General features: G+C 36.2%; 1 protein-coding gene across 1 annotated transcript in view; it reads left to right on the top strand.

Annotated features, from left to right (window-relative positions):
- Positions 1–2,099: 2,099 nt before the first annotated feature.
- Positions 2,100–19,360, top strand: part of LOC140157814 (uncharacterized) — a 350,643-nt gene continuing 333,382 nt past the window's right edge. The window contains exon 1 of the mRNA XM_072181060.1: positions 2,100–2,156. The gene's annotated coding sequence lies outside the window, so the exon portion shown is untranslated. The remainder of the gene's footprint in view (positions 2,157–19,360) is intronic.

Raw genomic sequence — 19,360 nt, 5'->3', positions numbered from 1 at the left:
CGCTTTGTGTACACATCAATAGGGCATTTAAGGGATGGGGTATGAACGTTTGGACATTATTTATTGTGGGACATTAGAGCACATCAGACATATCGAATTGCATTTTGAATATGAAGAATATCCATTCTGATATCAAATAATTTAGATTTTTTGAAATTCGCAATGTAATACACATTTTAATGCAAATGATTAAAAATTTATATTTTTGATATTTAACAGTACTCGAATTAAATTGTATAAATCTGATGATTTATACTTAAAGTGTATGTAGGTGGGATGAAAATCCGAAATGGGTTTCTGCCGACGGCCCAGCCTGTGAGTGTGAAGCAACAGGCAGTTGCTCACATTATCACTTTACAGCCTTCCAAATCGATCAGAGCATAGGTTCTTGCTGAAGTTGATGCAGAAACAAGAAAAGCAACCGGACATTTTTTTCTTTTTAGGTTTCATTAATATTATAAGTCGCTTTGCCTTTTTCTCTGTTATTTCTCAAAATTTTCTTTCCAACAATTTTGCCTAAATATAATCTTAGATCAATGACACTGCGGACATGAAGTGGCATATTAATACATCCAGGTATTAACAAATTACATTTAAATGTCCATTAATTAAACACCGACGAGTGTGCTATTGTTTATCATTAATAATAATGCCAGACAATGAAGGTATGGAATTACTCACACTTTCTCAAATGCTTTGCGCACAAATACTTTATCGGTTGCATAAAGAATGTGCGTAAAAGCATACTATTAATAATAACAAAAGCCTACCTTTAATTTCAGTTGTTGCTATTATTTGCATTTAACTGTCGAATTGAACACTTCTATATTTACGTATAGAAAACAACGTGGATTACATGGAATGGAATGATTACATTACATAACCATTTTAATCAACCGGTAATGATTTATATACGGTTATTACTTTGTTTTATTAAATTCGGCACCTGTTGTAATAATGAACGTTTTTTAGGCGTAGCTTTAAGCAGAAAGCTAAAGTTTCTCGCCTTTAGGAACATAACCGTACGACATTTTAGAAATCATGCAATATGTACAGAATATCTCTATCACCCACGTGTAAACTATACAACTTGCTGATAACTACACCGTGTGAATTCAAAAGATGAATTACATTTAAATGAAATACAAAATTATTACTTCATTCAAAACCAACCCATATTTTCGGCTGATACTCATCATTAAATCTAACTGTTATTTTAATATGCTGACATGCGTACGTGGCCATGGAGATATTGACATACGTCGTTAAAACAATTATACCGGATAGAAAAGAGCATTATTAAAACACTCACATATGGATGAAAACACGAGTGTGATCTTAAAATAACAGCACTTCATACTTTAGTTGTCGCCACGTACCATTACTCAATACGAATGCGCTTAAATCCTAAACCTGTTGGACGTACGTATGGTAATACGAAATACCTCTATTCTGCTAGTAGGAATGTGCAGGCTGCAATTGGCGCATAGGAAGTAAACCAACCTGTGCTATAATACCATCACTTTCAAAACTGCACGGGTGATGCAAACACTGCTTACTTTCGCTGGAATCTGTCATATTGTACAACTTTACTGATGAAAGGATTTCTTAAAATGGACAAACTTTAACTATTTTATTCATTAACTTTCTTGTAATCACAACTTGAGTGTGTATTTGGTCGAAGGTGGATAGTGGTACTTGACAAGTGGAAATTGACGACAAAATGGAAAGATACAATGGCACTTGATGCTCTGCTAACACTTGATGCTCTGCAGTGTTGATGTAGACTTTCGCTTAGGGAGCGGTAAAACACTAATGCTTCTTTGAAATTTGCAACTAATTAACTCCAGCTGTAAATCATTGTTTTAAAAGAAAACGGTCTACGCACATTGTAAATCACGCTTCTTTACACATTCATCAAGGCTTGATATTGACGAAAGGATTTTACGTGTTAACAATATTCGGATATGCAGTTTTGTTTTTGTGTCACGATGATTTTCTGATCACAGCCGATATTTCATTTTAGATCAGTTCGTCATTGACCATATATATTTTACTCATCTGGATCTCATAAGCAACGATAGGCATCATGTTGAGGATTTCTGAAACAACCTTGTTCTTGCTTGTAATTGTGTCAAGCATTTGGACCGTACAAGGTAAGACTTACGTAAATATTTAAGTCTGGAAATATAAAAACGTGACACAAAATGTATTCATTTGTGTTTGTAACACCTGTGCAGAAAATCCGATTTAAATGAATAAAAGTCTCGAGTGAGAGAATGTTATTAGTCTTAGCATTACAATTTTGTAAAAGTTGTATATATTCGCTGCGACAAATATTTACTTTATCTTGTTTTGCGTCTGCAAATTGGATCCAGAAAGGTCCTACGTGGTTCTTTTCTCTCACAGTTTTGCTTTAGCAGACGTCTAGTAGCTAAAGAAGAGGTGACAATTCCTCTCAGAATCTGAGTCAGATTAATACCATAGTGTCGTTAGTATAGTTAATACTATAGTGTCGTTAGTGTAGTTTATATAGAAGGTATCTGCAAGTACTGGTCATACAAAAATCTCCAATGTATATTACTCTTGCGCCATATTTAAGTAGTCGACAGACACATTGCAATGGAATATATATCTTTACTTTACGACAATAGATGTCAGTTCCGGATCAACAAATGGGCCACACTTCTGTGAACATATGTTTTGAATTTAAAAAAAAAACTAAAACTCTTACATAAGAAACTTCGGTATGAGCATATAGATATCCACACTGTTGTTATGTAAGTAAACTGGAAGCATTTATTAAAATATTTACCTATAAGTACCTTCTTATATCCACCGCCAAACGAGGACACCTAACTTTTAACAGTAAAACCGAGGACCTTATACATTTGAATTTTCACATTCTAACCGTGGACTTTTGTGTGAAAACATGGCAATTAATCGACTAACCGAGGACCTCGACATATTACCGGCATGGGGGACCTACCGCCCCCCTATGCAATTTTGAGCTGTATAGCGCCCTCTGCACGCGTTAAAAAACGAGGACGTCCTCGTTTTTGTGTGTGTCTGCAGTTTATAAGTGAAATGTCAAGTGGGTGTCCTCGTTCGTAGGTGAAAACGCACGCATTAGTATCAGTATATTATATGATTAATAAAAAAAGGATTTGTGTATAAATACAATAATATAACATTGGAAAAGGGCATTTTACCGAAACCTTTAATGGGATCGAGTCCCCAAACCTAACGAGAGCCTGATTCAGAGAATCCAATGTTGTACCCAGGGCATGTATTATCGACTTACAATATTACCAATTATAAGAGTATCACATTAGCTCTTCCAGTCGATACTTCGACAACCATTAACAGAAATATGATGAGGAATACGTTTCAAGTCATCGACGCAGTAGTGAATTACGGTGTAATGGCAGGAAATAATAGCGTGCTCTAAAATGTTATATCTAGACGAACCCATTATAGATTAAAGCCTTAATGCAACAATAATGTGTAGCGTATTAAAGGAAAAGTTCAATAAGTGCTTTTCAAATTGTGGTATAATATCGCTTACGCAAACCATGTCATATGTGTTATACTTTTAAAACAACCGACCCATCCGACACAATTATTTTTTATCGATTTACGGCAAAATTATAGTATCTGGCGTGCTTTTTAAATCATAATAGACGACACGTTTTTACTGTGATTAAAAACCGCTCAATAATATCTACCTTGCAAGACCAAACGACGGTATTGGTTATTGCACTTTAAAATAATACTTTTTTTCTACTTTAGGTCCATAATGATGATTTAAAAAACCCATATCTCCAAGTTATCGTCGACCATTTAAAGAATCTGCGATTTTATTTGGGAAGGTACGTTTGGTTAACAAAACAACAACAACAACAACAACAACAACAACAACAACAACAACAACAACAACATCATCAACAAAACAAACAAACAAACAAACAAACAAACAAACAAACAACAACAACAACAACAAACACCAACGAGATATTTTGAAACAAAAATCTTGCAGTACGACCTGTCTATTTCATTAACCTACGGTATTTATAATAATACTATCGATAAATGTAAACCAATTCCCTCGTCTATAGTTTCTCTGGAATCGTGATCAGTTTTCAAAATGTCACCACAACATTCCCTTGTGTGGTTGTTAGCCTTGTATGCATTCCACAGGGTGATATACTTTTCTGTTTTAGAGCAACCAGTTGGTTGGTTAATTAACCGCGGCTGTGTGGTTTTTTTATTTAATTTCTTCCTAAATCTGGGTCATTAATTTAGTGGATAATACAAGGAATCATCTGTGGATATAAAAGAAAAATATAATGTGTACGACAGTTGCGATAAAACAGCTGAATAAAGCATAAAGGATTCGGGGCTAAAATGATCGAACCATTCACTACTTTTCACATTTGATAGGTGCTTTGCCCAAGAAATACTGAGCCATATTTTGTAACACGGATTTACGAAGGGGGATGTTGCAACCCCACTAATTTTCAATTATTATAAACGTCATATACCGTTATATTTGGTACTAGTGTATATAGCTATGGGTCCGCTCTATCCAGTGATACCAAAATAAGTACAAACATACCCCACATAATATCGCTATGACGTCATAATGTGAGGGCGCCCATGTAAGTTTGTACAAAAGTCTAGGCAAAAATGATTTTCGACTAAATGTAAAAGGAAATGACTATTTCCACCTAACTAACGAATAAAAAGTCAGTAGAGCGAAATGAAAATCATTGTGGCCTCACCAACCCCATCCCACTCCTCTCTGTGGTCATCTTTGATGCCGGTCCTACCCCCGGGTAAGTTGCTGGGGGAAATTTTATCACTCAAATGAGCGCAAAGGATAGATCTACGATTAGCTTAGGTCGTTTGGGCGTAAATGCGTGCGTGTTTTTATGACGGATAAAAAATCTTAGGGGGTTGGTACACCCCCTTCGTAGTTCTAGTGTTAATACAACACTGAATTTGTACAACTGAAGTTGAGGTTCTTTCCAACATTTGACGTGTTATCCCCTTTTTTAACATATATGATAAACAATGATTGATACATATCTCGTTTGGCTATAATTATTTGATCAAACTTCAAAAGGGAGAAGATATTGCACAAAGCGTGTTTACATTTGTTCAAGCTATATATGAAAAAAGGTTAATTATTAAATTGATAGATAAACAGAAATTCATTCTTTTTAATATACCTCGACCCAAGTAAGTGAAATTTATTATCAGGTTATAGGGATACCGTGACAGGCGGCGGAAGCGGGGGATGGATTGGGGTTCTTTGGTGGGGGACACGTCCGCCCCTATAAAAAAAATAATTGCCCTGTGCAATGCACAGGAATATGCACAGTGTGCATATTCCTTGTTGGCACTAAAAATACCGTATTTTTGGGTCAAAACTGCAACGCGAGCACTGGCCAATCAAAAAAAAAAATATGCCTTGATTTTGGGCTAAAATACTCTGAAATTGAAAACCGGAACTAAATATGCTCGTCTCCGACCCCGTAAATGTTAATGCTTCCGTCGCCACTGATACCGTGCGATGTATCCACATTTATATTAATGTAGCTTGGCCGATATTCATAAAAGCTTTTAGATAGGTTCAATCATCACATAAATTGATGTTAATTTCCCCTTGGTAGGCTATGATTAAGGATTAACTATGCCAATATAAATACACTAATTATTATAGCCCATTTTATGCCAATAATTATCATTTAGTTATCCACTATATTAGAACGGAACCACGCAATACACAAGCAAAGAGTAAACTAACAGAAAAACAGCCAGGTCATCAATTCCCTTTATATACAATAAACTTGAATAAACAAACTAACATGTGACTATATGACGGGAATAATTAATGATTTGTAATTTTATTTGCACATCTACAAAGAGTGTAAAATAATAAACTAGGAAAGTACAGCAATTTAACAAACGCGATATATTGTTCTCAATCAATTTGAAATTCGTCGTCATAAAAGTCAATTTCTACGACTTAGGTTCCACCCTATAGTATTGTGCCCTATATTTTTAAAAGAGCAAATTATACGATATAAACTTGTGTTTAATTACTACTTAGCGTGATTACCAATTTACTGACTTCGTCTCCTACCATATGGTTCTCATCCACAGACCTCTCATCAGTTTCCTTATGACACTCATCATATCGAGTTTAATATTTTTTATCATTTCAATCATCACCTCGCGTTTAAGCATTTTAAATTATTTATAGCAAACGTCGACTATTATATCACGATGCGCAATGACCTCATATCAAATGGCAAGATTCAATAAGCTGAATTGCACATAATAGTTTAGACATTGACCTCATGTTGTGGAGTATGAGATTATATGTACCCAATTTATTTAGTAAAATTGTCATTCTATAATGTAAATACATATTTGGGTAAAAGACTTGGGTTGGGCACACAGAAATAAAACCAGAGAACCCGGACTCAACCGCCATCTTAATACCCTCAAAGAGCAAAAATTGGTGGTATTCGGGTTCCACTCTGAATGCGCTCAATGCAATCGTTGTCGTGTGAGCGCAACATCGCATACTACACGCATTTGAGAGACGCCCATGATGCGACCTGCGCGCGATACATATCGCGCTTCAGATGAGACGCAGACTTTTTCGCGCACCATCGGCAAGGACCCGAATGCCCCCCAATCCCCCACAGCTCACGGCGCTATTGTACGTGGCGGTATATGGAGTCCGAGTTCTCTGTTTTTGATTCTGTAGTCTGGCAAGATAACAATGCTGCAGTTATCTGATAATATGTCAAAATATCACAAAACAAAAATCACACAATTTGATAATTGCGTTCGTCGCAGGTTTTAGACAGCGCTCTATGGGCAGTGATGGGATCATTTAAGCAAAATTTCGCATTCTATCAAACTAGATGTAACTCATTCCTATTTAGAAAATATGCTGGCGTTGGTTATTATGGCAAACCGGTTAACTCAGTGATAACCCCTGTTGTCAAGTAAAATTGGCATTAATTTTTTTGATTTTTGGATGTGGCAAATTAGCAATAATAGTATTTCTCCTTCGAAGAAAAAGCCCCAAATGAACCAATGCTGACGCTGAATAATGGCTAAATTCTCTCTGTAAATTTCACAACAGCAGATTTGCTGACAATGTTTACATGGAGCATCAAAGTTGTATTTTAAGGTAATTATTTAGAGAATGAAGGTATTGTTTTAGCCACTGCCGTGCATCTATGGTCTCATATAACATAGGCGGTTTCGCTTCGTTATTCCGAAGGGTCGTTATTCCGAAGGTTCATTACTCCGAATTAACGATAAGGTTCGTTATTCCGAAGGACCGTTATTCCGAAGGGTCATTACTCCGAATTTACAACAAGGTTCGGTATTCCGAAGGGTCGTTATTCCGAAGGGTCGTTATTCCGAAGGGTCGTTACTCCGAATTTAAAACAGGGCTCGTTATTCCGAATTTACAACTAGGCTCGTTATTCCGAATTTAAAACCAGGCTCGTTATTCCGAATTTAAAGCAAGGCTCGTTATTCCGAAGGGTCATTACTCCGAATTTAAAACAGGGCTCGTTATTCCGAATTTACAACTAGGCTCGTTATTCCGAATTTAAAATAAGGCTCGTTATTCCGAATTTAAAACTAGGCTCGTTATTCCGAAGGGTCATTACTCCGAATTTAAAACCACGCTCGTTATTCCGAATTTAAAACAAGGGTCGTTATTCCGAAGGGTCATTACTCCGAATTTAAAGCAAGGTTCGATATTCCGAATTTAAAATAAGGCTCGTTATTCCGAATTTAAAACAAGGGTCGTTATTCCGAAGGGTCATTACTCCGAATTTAAAACCAGGCTCGTTATTCCGAATTTAAAACCATGCTCGTTATTCCGAATTTAAAACAAGGGTCGTTATTCCGAAGGGTCATTACTCGAATTTAAAGCAAGGTTCGATATTCCGAATTTAAAATAAGGCTCGTTATTCCGAATTTAAAACAAGGGTCGTTATTCCGAAGGGTCATTACTCCGAATCTCGTTATTCCGAATTTAAAACAAGGGTCGTTATTCCGAAGGGTCATTATTCCGAATTTAAAAGAAGGCTCGTTATTCCGAATTTAAAACAAGGGTCGTTATTCCGAAGGGTCATTATTCCGAATTTAAAATTAGGCTCGTTATTCCGAATTTTAAACAAGGGTCGTTATTCCGAAGGGTCATTACTCGAATTTCGGAGTATGACCCTTCGAGATTGATTCCTTCGGAATAACGAACCTGGTTGTAAATTCGATTCAATAGGGTTCGTTATTCCGAAGGGTCATTACTCCGAAATGACAATAATGGGCCTTATAGGTAAAAAAAGAAAGAAAGAAAGAAAGAAACAAAGAAAGAAAGAAAGAAAGAAGAGGAATGGAGAGAGAGAGAGAGAGAGATAAAAATATAGACAAAATGAAAGGATATAAAGAGAGGAATAAAAGAAAGAACGAAGAAAGGGGAGGGCGAGAGAGAGAAGAGAGACAAAGAAAGACAAATAGACAAAAGACAAAAAGCAGACAAAAAATAAAGAAAGTAATAAAAGAAAGTAATAAAAGAAAGTATTAAAAGAAAGAAGGAAAGAAAGAAAGAAAGAGACAGACAGAAAAAAAAGAATTAAAGAAAAAAAATGACGAAAGTCAGAAAGGCAGGCAGACAGACAAAACATAAAGAAATACAAAATTAAAAAAAATGACGGATAGAGAGAGAGAGAGAGAGAGGAAGACAGACAGAAATATAAAAAGAAAGAAAGACATACAGACACACAGACACAGAAAGAAAGAAAGAAAGAACGAAAGAAAGAAAAAAAGAAAGAATGAGAAGAAAGAAAATAAGTAAGCAAGTAAATAAGAAAGAAAGAAAAAAAAAAGAATGGCCAAACCTTGCAAAAAATATAGTCAGTCAAATATTAAAAAGTAACACAGAAAGCTCATAAACAGTACCACACAACTTAAGTTATAATGAATCATTCAACACATTTTTTGTCTCATTTGATATGATGACACATTTCAGTGAAGTGCACTTGTGAGCAATGACATCCAATGCCTTTAATTTCTTATAAATCTGGTCTTATTAGGCCTACAGTCAGAAATATTTTTTGTTACATAATAATTAGTTTTGAGATGAAAAAAAATGAAACATTTATCACTTATTTACAAATGCAAATTGAATCACAAAACATGGCTTGGCTATTTGCAATAATAAAAAAAGATACAAAAACAAAATTTTCTGTAATAAAATAGGTTTAATAACCAGTTTAACTACAAGTTTGTCAAAATTGCCTCATAAAAACAATAAAATACAAAAGAAATTGCATACGTGCATTAGTAAAGGAATGATTAGTCTCGGTCCCAGCCGGTTTGTGCTCCTCCGTCACTTTGTTTAGTGACGGAGGAGCACAAGCCGGCTGGTACCGAGACAAAGGAATGATAGTGGTTTCAATTTTGCGTTATCTTGTCCACGTCTATGACCATAATGAGAACCGAATATCCGATATCTTTCAAATAAAAAAGCCAATTGTAGCTGCAATTTCAAAGAAATTAAATATGAGAAAACCCGAATATGACTTAATTATAGGTTAATACATGCGTATCACTTGTTGGGAGTGAAATTATACAAAATAATGCACGCGTACTGAGATGTTGATGCGTCTAATGCACGAGCCTCGAAGGGGGAGTGCATTAGACGCATCAACATCTCAGTACAAGTGCATTATTTTGTACAATTCTCGAGCAACAAGTGATACGCATTTATTAACCTATTTCATACACGAGAAAAAAAATCCTGTTACTTTTTCATTTTTGTAACAAAATTGTTACTAAAAATTTGGGAAATGCAGGCAAATACAAATTCACCAACTCGCAAGTAAAATGAACGCGTCCGAAAGCACTGCGAGTACTACGCGGAGTGCGCGCCCGTGCAATTATACAACATTCATACATACTCACGATATAACGACGTTTCTGATTGGATTTGCGCCTTTATTTGCTGGTCATAAATACCGTTTATGACCAGTACGCAGGGCATAAACAAGCTGCGTCACGCAGCGTTGGAACTCAATTAACACAATCCATGATTTGCTAGTGTTGCGTACACGCGCATGTTACTGCGCCCATCTCACGCGGAGCGCAAAAGATGACGCGTATCACGCGTTGACTCCCGGCTGTTGACCTCATGAGCCAAGCTGCTTCCTGCAAGTAGGCTTACTCATTTCCTTTCAATTTATGAAGGAAAACGGTATGGAAATGTTATTTAAACTTGTAAACCCTTATTTTTTTCATCTGTTAGGTAGGCCTATGTATGAACGGGTTCATTCATAGGATTTCGGCATCGGTGTTTATGCCCTCGGCTCACGCCTCGGGCATAAACAACGATCATGCCCTCAATCCTATGAATGAACCCCTAATTTATGCACGGCTAGTAATTTACTAAAGCTGGTTTCATACTTTCTGCCGCTTGCCGCTGAGCGGCATGACGCTTCATCATGCCGCTTGTACTTTTCTGCAAGCGGAGCGGCACACCGCTAAGCGGCAGCGGCATGACTCTGAAAGCTACTCTTGCCGCTCAGCACCGCTCCAAAATCGTATTTTGTTCTAATACGTCAGAGCGGCACCGCTCCGAGTTGACTTGAATTCAACTCCCAGCGGTGCTGCCGCCGCGGCAAAGCGGTGGAGTAATCGATATATCGGCTTGCCGCTGGTCACCGCTAGCGTTTTTAGTGAGATTGCGCAGTGAAGTAAAATCATCTTCAGAGCGGCAAAGCGGCAAGCGGCAGGAAAGTATGAAACCAGCATTACGGAGGCTTTGATTGGTTCTCACTATCTAGGAGTGTATACAATATCATCATTTCGCCATTTGCCCACTTCAGTGCCCCCTTTGTTTTTTGGGGTTTTTTTTGTTTCTTTGCATTCCGTACCCATTCAAATCTTCGAGGTGTAACTTTTCATTAATCTCCTAATCTATACAATGAAAATTGAGTTTCTGCATGCTATTCCGACACGCCTTAAGGTTATTATGATGTTGCGATTATAAAATTTGAAAACAAAATTTGATTAGCAAGCTAGCCAGAGCTGCATCATCTTTTCTTCCATAATATAGTACATGAAAATACAATGCGTTTGGTGAATTGTAATTCATTATGGAAATATAATAGACATATTAATATTGAATAGCAAAAACTTGTTGCATCGAATATTCGACGTGGACCAAAAAGTGACACTAACAATACCAAATCCTTTTATCTAAAAACATAGAAAATCTCACCGTATTATCAAACTTTTGATAACATTTTCAAACATATTTTCTCATTTTTAAATAGGCCTATATCACATTCTCAAAGATCATAGTTTGCCAATACAATGTTCCTGGTTTTGAGGGAGCGATTGACATATTTTGATACAGTTTTCTTATAATTGACACCCTTCCTGACGTTGATGACGTTTTGGGCGCCTTGGCTCGGCTAACTCTAATCAGCCGGAATCAGTGGACCGGAAAATTCAGGGCAACTTTTATTGCATCAAAAATGCGTCATTAAAGGGAAAAACCCCGGGAAAAACATATCAAGTACTGAGTAAAATGAAATCATTTACTAAGATATATTATTACTGACTTTTCCTTGGTCTCACATGAAATTTCTTAACATATCCAAACTGAATGTAGAACGTAGCCTTTAAAGTGTAGGCCTATACCCGGGGCCTATACGAGGATCCAACATGAAAGCTTACATCGGCTTTGCCATTTCAAGCAGCTTTTGATGACATAATGGTAATCTAGCTGAAACTTAACCAGGTATTTTCTTGTTTTGAAAGGTGCAGTAGCTTCTAGTGACAGAATTTAAACTTCTGAAGTCCAAAATCAAATATCTACAGTTGGTAAACATCATTAGCAAACATTCCTGACTTGAATATCTAAAAGTTGATATCCATGGTTTAAAAAGGGCACCTGAGTTTGAGAATAATTGTACAAGTGTGCTCTTTTCAAATATGTATTTGGATGTGAGAGATATAAAGGCTCGAAATGGTAAAGAGACTTTCGAGATAACCTATACTTAGAATGTCATGTACGTAGAACTATAATAAAAAGGGTTATGCAAGGGCCAGAAAGAACCATTTTAGGCATGAGAAGCCAGGTTCTGTTAAAGCCAGAAGGAACCATTTTGAGTTCTTGCAATTTCCTAGAACCCCTAGTTCTAGTTGTCCTGTATGTTTCTAAGATTGTGTCATCAGTTGATTAATAGGCCTACTCTGTCTTCGTGTTCATGGATTTCAACCCTAAAAGTTCAGTGAGAGCACTCAACTTTTGAATAGACGGGTATAATGTGCCTGTCAAGAGTTATCTTATAACTGGCACCCATCCTGACGTTGATGGCGTTTTGGGCGTATTTGGCTCGACTAACTCCAATCAGCTGGACTTAGCGGACCGGAAAACTGCCAGCGAGATAGCTAGATCTCACACCACTCTTCGCCATACATACATTCTCCCAGCCACATTTCCCTAACCTAATATGAAATGAAAAAAAAGGAAATTTAGTTCGGAGAGGCGCCATCCAGTTTTCCGGTCCGCTAATTCCGGCTGATTGGAATTAGCCGAATAATAAGAAAAGACCCCTTTTTTAAAGTCAATATGCTAGATGAGACCCTCCTTCTTTTTTACATTCTACCCAATTTTATCATAAAAATGCCATGAAGTAATTAATGAAGAAACTTAAAATCAAACTATTGGCATCTATATTTCTATTGCAAATTTGCAAAAAATTTAAACTTTTGAAATTTGTTCCATATTTATTGAAATTTCTCTACCCGATAACTCCCTTTTTCAAGTCTTATACCCAATAAACCCATTTTGTCAAAAATTTACACGCAATTACCCTTTTTTCATTTTTATAATACCCAATAAACCCTTTTAATCACCATTTATTACCGACAGGCCCCTACTACCCAACGCCTGTCGGCACTATACCCCAACCATCCTCCCCCCCCCCCCGAGTTCAGTAGGGCATACATGTTTAGAAAATGAACGCTTTTCCAGTTTTTGGCCACATAGTGGCCAAAAATTACTTTATGGCCAATTTTGTCAATAACGAAGCATTTTAGACAGTGCAAACAAATCCTTCTTTGACTTGCTTTTGCATGACGAGCAATTTGAGACCATTTGCGTTGAAATCGGAGCATTTTTAATTTTTGGCCCCTGTGTGGCCAAAAAAACTGACCACCGCCCAAAATTTGACCTTTTTGCTTATAACTCAAGAACGGTAAGTCGCAGGTAGGTCAAACTATACTTTTTCTGAATCCTTGCAATGAGAGGAATAATTTGTTAACCAGATTTGAGCAACTTTGAAATTTGACCACTGTGTTGACCTTTGACCTTTAACCTTGAATATGGCCGGAGTGCCGGGACATATTTTTTGTTAACATCTTGAATGTGTTATAGGGGAATTAAAAGCGAAAACAAACATTTAAATAGGAATCTATTCTTTATGCAAATCACACATTATTGCTTTAAATGTGTTTATCGTTAGGCCATAGACCTAGGGGCTATAGTTAGCCCTTAGTGTTTTTGAGTATTTACGTGACTGTTTAATTTACTGTTTAATTTGGTTAATTTAGTCTTTACCTCATGTACCTTAACTGTAATCATGGTAACCTTTAAAGGTATTACAAAGTAAACGTATTGAAGTGTTTAAACAAGTATTTAAAACCCAAACATTTTAATTTTCGGTGCATTAATAGGGAACGCTATTATTATACCAATTCATGTTTAACAAAAATCTAACTCCATACTTTTTTTATCGTTCATTAAAAAAAGTTAGGTTTCTAGCATGTTTCGTTTTGTACCTTTACTCTGTTGAAATCCCGACATCTAAAAACCCAAGATGGTCGCCAATTAAATATGCAAATTAGGTTATTTTGTATTTTTCGCTTTTATTTAAGGCCAAAAAAAAAAAAAAAAAGGTTCGTCTCAAAGCTGACGCGCGCGTTTGTAAAATCCCACGATTTGACAAAAAAAAAATGCGGAATTTTTTTTTTTATTTCAAAAACAATTTTTTAATAGTTTTTCCAGAAAAATCGGCGAAAATCAGACTTTTTCTCAAAATTTTCTCGCCGTGATTCTAAACCAACTATCTCGCTTTTTAAGAAAGTTTCCAAGCAGTGCACTTACTATAAAAATGTTGCTTTATGCCATAAAAGTTCGCCGAATTCAATAAAATGCAGTTCCGACTTCGCCAAAGTGCAGAATTCAGCAGCATTGCAAGCACATGGATGAGTGTAAAAACTCAATAAAACTGACATTTCATTTCAAATGAGTTCAAGTTTAGGCCAAATATCATTATATTAATCGAATTAGTGGACTATTTTGACTATAAAACATAATTCATGGTCAAATTTTTGTCACTTTTTCTTCGACTCACGCCGGGCCGGCAGCTCAGTGAGTTGTTCACAAATTACATGACAATCTAAATAAATCTGATCAACAGAGGGCCAGGTAGGCAACATTTTTTTTATATTTTTTATATTTTTTATTTTCGTATTTTCGGGCTTAAAAAAAAAAAAAAAAAAAAATCGCATTTCGCATTTTTTTTTAAATTTCTCGTCAGCTTTGAGACAAACCTTTTTTTTTTTTTGGCCTAACCAAAGTATTAATTAATTAGTTAATTGATTAATTAGTTTCTTTCTTTCTTTCTTTCTTTCTTTCTTTCTTTCTTTCTTTCTTTCTTTCTTTCTTTCTTTCTTTCTTTCTTTCTTTCTTTCTTTCTTTCTTTCTTTCTTTCTTTCTTTCTTTCTTTCTTTCTTTCTTTCTTTCTTTCTTTCTTTCGTATTGGTTTTTTACCTATAAGGCCCATTATTGTCATTTCGGAGTAATGACCCTTCGGAATAACGAACCCTATTGAATCGAATTTACAACCAGGTTCGTTATTCCGTCGGGTCAATACTCCGAAGGGTCATTACTCCAAAATTCGGAGTAATGACCCTTCGGAATAACGACCCTTGTTTTAAATTCGGAATAACGAGCCTGGTTTTAAATTCGGAGTAATGACCCTTCGGAATAACGACCCTTGTTTTAAATTCGGAATAACGAGCCTGGTTTTAAATTCGAGTAATGACCCTTCGGAATAACGACCCTTGTTTTAAATTCGGAATAACGAGACTTATTTTAAATTAGGAATATCGAACCTTGCTTTAAATTCGAGTAATGACCCTTCGGAATAACGACCCTTGTTTTAAATTCGGAATAACGAGCCTTATTTTAAATTCGGAATATCGAACCTTGCTTTAAATTCGGAGTAATGACCTTTCGGAATAACGACCCTTGTTTTAAATTCGGAATAACGAGACTTATTTTAAATTCGGAATATCGAACCTTGCTTTAAATTCGGAGTAATGACCCTTCGGAATAACGACCCTTGTTTTAAATTCGGAATAACGAGCCTTATTTTAAATTCGGAATATCGAACCTTGCTTTAAATTCCGAGTAATGGCCCTTCGGAATAACGACCCTTGTTTTAAATTCGGAATATTGAGCGTGGTTTTAAATTCGGAGTAATGACCCTTCGGAATAACGAGCCTAGTTTTAAATTCGGAATAACGAGCCTTATTTTAAATTCGGAATAATGAGCCTACTTGTAAATTCGGAATAACGAGCCCTGTTTTAAATTCGAGTAATGACCCTTCGGAATAACGAGCCTTGTTTTAAATTCGGAATAACGAGCCTTGTTTTAAATTCGGAATAACGAGCCTAGTTGTAAATTCGGAATAACGAGCCCTGTTTTAAATTCGAGTAATGACCCTTCGAATAACGACCCTTCGGAATAACGACCCTTCGGAATAATGACCCTTCGAGTAATGACCCTTCGGAATAGTGAACCTTCGGAGTAATGACCCTTCGGAATAATGAGCCTTGTTGTAAATTCGGAGTAATGACCCTTCGGAATAACGGTCCTTCGGAATAACGACATGACCCCACATAGGCGACATCACTATTTTTTTTATAGATGCACGACAGCGGATAAAAACAATACCTTTAATCTCCTTTTTAAACACATCGATTCAATTAAGTATAATAATCATAAGTATACCAAATTTTAATCAAATTAAATCCTACATTTTACAAGGAATTACCTAGGGCTTAGAATAGATCAGTCCCGTTGTTGCTATACTCCTCTGATTGGTTCAAATAGCGCGTACGAGTATCGCGTCGATACACACGCGCTAAAGTGTGTTATATCGTGTCATATCACACGGCTTAGAACCAATAAGATTGCAGGAACTTAGTGTTTAAGAATGAGCAAGCGACGCATGATTTTAGTACTTATATGAATAATGACTAGGAATATATAAATCAGGGAACCAGAGCAACTTATATAATTGAATATTAGTGTTCGCTTTTTATACTTCAACCTTAAATATCAGTTTATCGATTTGCACTGTAAAAACAATATTATAAACTTATGAATATATTACACCAATTATTGTTGACATCAATGTCCATTTCTTATTACGGTTAATGTATTCTAGAAGTACTGTTAATAAATTTATATATTCTTTCATGAACATCTCTTGAAATTTATTATTATACATTGTATTTGAAACATTATTCACTATGTTCGCTTACATTTATTGACAAATTTGACATTACTTGTTATTTGTTTTGATAGAGAAGACATCACACAATCTGCACACACTCTTTACACAGTCTGGTCACGTCTATTTAATTATACATGCTATGAACATGATTGTTTGTGCCATTTAACAGCAAATTGTCTGCTTCTCGCTCATGAATTTTATCAAAATGTCAATTTGTGCCATGTTTCTGGTTTTCTGGAACAACTGTCAATTTCCTTTCGTCTAACAAGATTTAAAGTCTATTGAATGTTTTGGTGGATATATATTTTTGTAATTTATAACGGTATTGTGATTTTGTGTTATGCAATTTACTCTGATTGTTTACAGAGAGTAAATCAACGTAAATGGGCTATTAGTAATGCGTATAGAAATGGTGAAGAGTGGTATGGAAATACGGTCATTCAAAAAGTAGTGTTGCGTCAACAATAATTATAACTTCATGCTGTCCATGATAGTCGTTTGAAACCTCAGAACTTTAACACGATGCTGCACACCGTAAAATGGCTAGTGCATTCCGGTACGAGGATATATTATTGAAAAAAAAACCTTTGACTGCAAGTAGCAGAACTTAGTACACTGTTATGATATTTAAGTGCATTATTTACATATTGACGGTAGTCAGACTTGAGGAGCTCATTTACATTGCGTAACATGATATTGCACACGGTAAACTGGCTACTGCATTGTAGTAGTCTGTACTATGATGGTCCAAAACAAGGGACAAATCATAAAAAATCTCTGCAAAAAGCAGACACTTGAATAAAACCATGACTCGGCACACGGTATCAGTTCAGGTAATCAGAATTGATGGGCTCATTCCATAGCTCTGTGTCAACCTTTATAACTTCAATTATGCAACTTGCAGGCACCAGAAACTTTGTGTGACAACAATTAAAAATTTGGGTGGACTGAGGGTGGACCGCTCAAATGAGAACAAGATTTGGTACACTGTATATCAGTATACGAAAATACTCATATTGCAGTCTAAATTCATCAGTTTTGCCTTAACCCTCCAGTACTGTAAATGTTTGGTACTTGAAACTTGATTATACTGCGATATTACTGATATTAGGGGCTTATGACATAACAATGAAAGGGCTTATAATGAAAACATGATCTTGCACAATCCCTCGTTTCAAATTCTGAGTTTTAGTTTCTCTTTTGTTTAGAAACCAAAAATCAAGGGATTAAAACACCGAAAGCTGAATTATACTTCATCACTGAGCGATAGCGATTAGTCAATGAGATGGAGCGCTTTTTGTTGCGTTGGGAAAAGCACCGCTACGTCATTGGTCAAATACCAAACACTTTTCGCTCAGCAATGGCGTAATAAATTCAACATTCATATAAGAAGGACACACACTAGTAGTGTATAGCACCATGTAAGTATATAATATCATATTGTCATTATTGTGCTAAACATATTATCGCCTACTAAACCGCCTTTGTTTTATGTTATGTTGAAGTAAACAAATATAATAATATGGATCGGATATCAATCGGACGCGTGCACGGTGGGTGACTGTTGCATTCAAAAGCGACATAAAAATTATAATTAGTTTCTTGTCCCCGGAACACAAAACACATACATCTCACCTAGGCTCCCCTATACCCTCACCTATAATATTACCTCTTCTTCCCTCTCCTCCCTCCCCAGTGTCTCTTCCTTCCCACGCACCCTACTCCACTCCCCTCTCGAGCTCCCCCATCTCCTTCCTTCCCATCCCACTTCTAATCCACTCTCTCCCCTCTGTTTCTCCTTTTCTCTTTTCTCTCCCCTAACCCCCTCATATCCCCACACACCCCCACATACCCTCTATCCCTCCCTCTCTCTCTCTCTCCCTTTCTCTCTCTCTCCCTCTCTCATTTTTTCGTGCAATTAATAACTTGAATAAAAGTCAACTAGCTCATACCGGAAGTCATATAGCTTCAATCGATTATCCCGTTTGCGAATTGCATATGAATTAAATGTGTACATCAGTACATCACTCGAGTGTCTATTCTTTTGTGATCTCGGGAGGAAATATTTCTATGGTCTTTTTTTAACAGGAACATAATCCAAGGATTCTTTGTGAATATTGATTATGGTAACTTCAAACTAATCTCCCACCCTCTCTCTCTCTCCCTCTCTCATTTTTTCGTGCCATTAATAACTTGAATACAAGTCAACTAGCTCATACCGGAAGTCATATAGCTTCAATCGATTATCCCGTTTGCGAATTGCATATGAATTAAATGTGTACATCAGTACATCACTCGAGTGTCTATTCTTTTGTGATCTAGGGAGGAAATATTTCTATGGTCTTTTTTTTAACAGGAACATAATCCAAGGATTCTTTGTGAATATTGATTATGGTAACTTCAAACTAATATAAAGAGTACAGACAAAGGTATCGGTAATGACGTCAGTCAAGTGCTTAGGCAGGATAATTGGAAATCACGTGACCAAAACCAATCCTAATACTCATAACTTGAAACAACCGAATGTAAATGAGTTATTATAAAGCATAACAATTGTATGCGAGTTACGAGGGCCATTAAAAATGTTCACCTCAACCCTTATTTTTTCTGTGTATGGTTTTAATAAAAAATAGGTTATACCAATATGACAATTAAAGAAAAGATTTGGCGCACCGAAAACAGTATGCATTTTCGAACTGAATCATGAAAAACATGAAACCTA

The sequence above is a fragment of the Amphiura filiformis genome, chromosome 7 (assembly GCF_039555335.1).
Source record: "Amphiura filiformis chromosome 7, Afil_fr2py, whole genome shotgun sequence".
Taxonomy (NCBI): domain Eukaryota; kingdom Metazoa; phylum Echinodermata; class Ophiuroidea; order Amphilepidida; family Amphiuridae; genus Amphiura; species Amphiura filiformis.
This window is presented reverse-complemented; position numbering and strand designations above follow the sequence as displayed.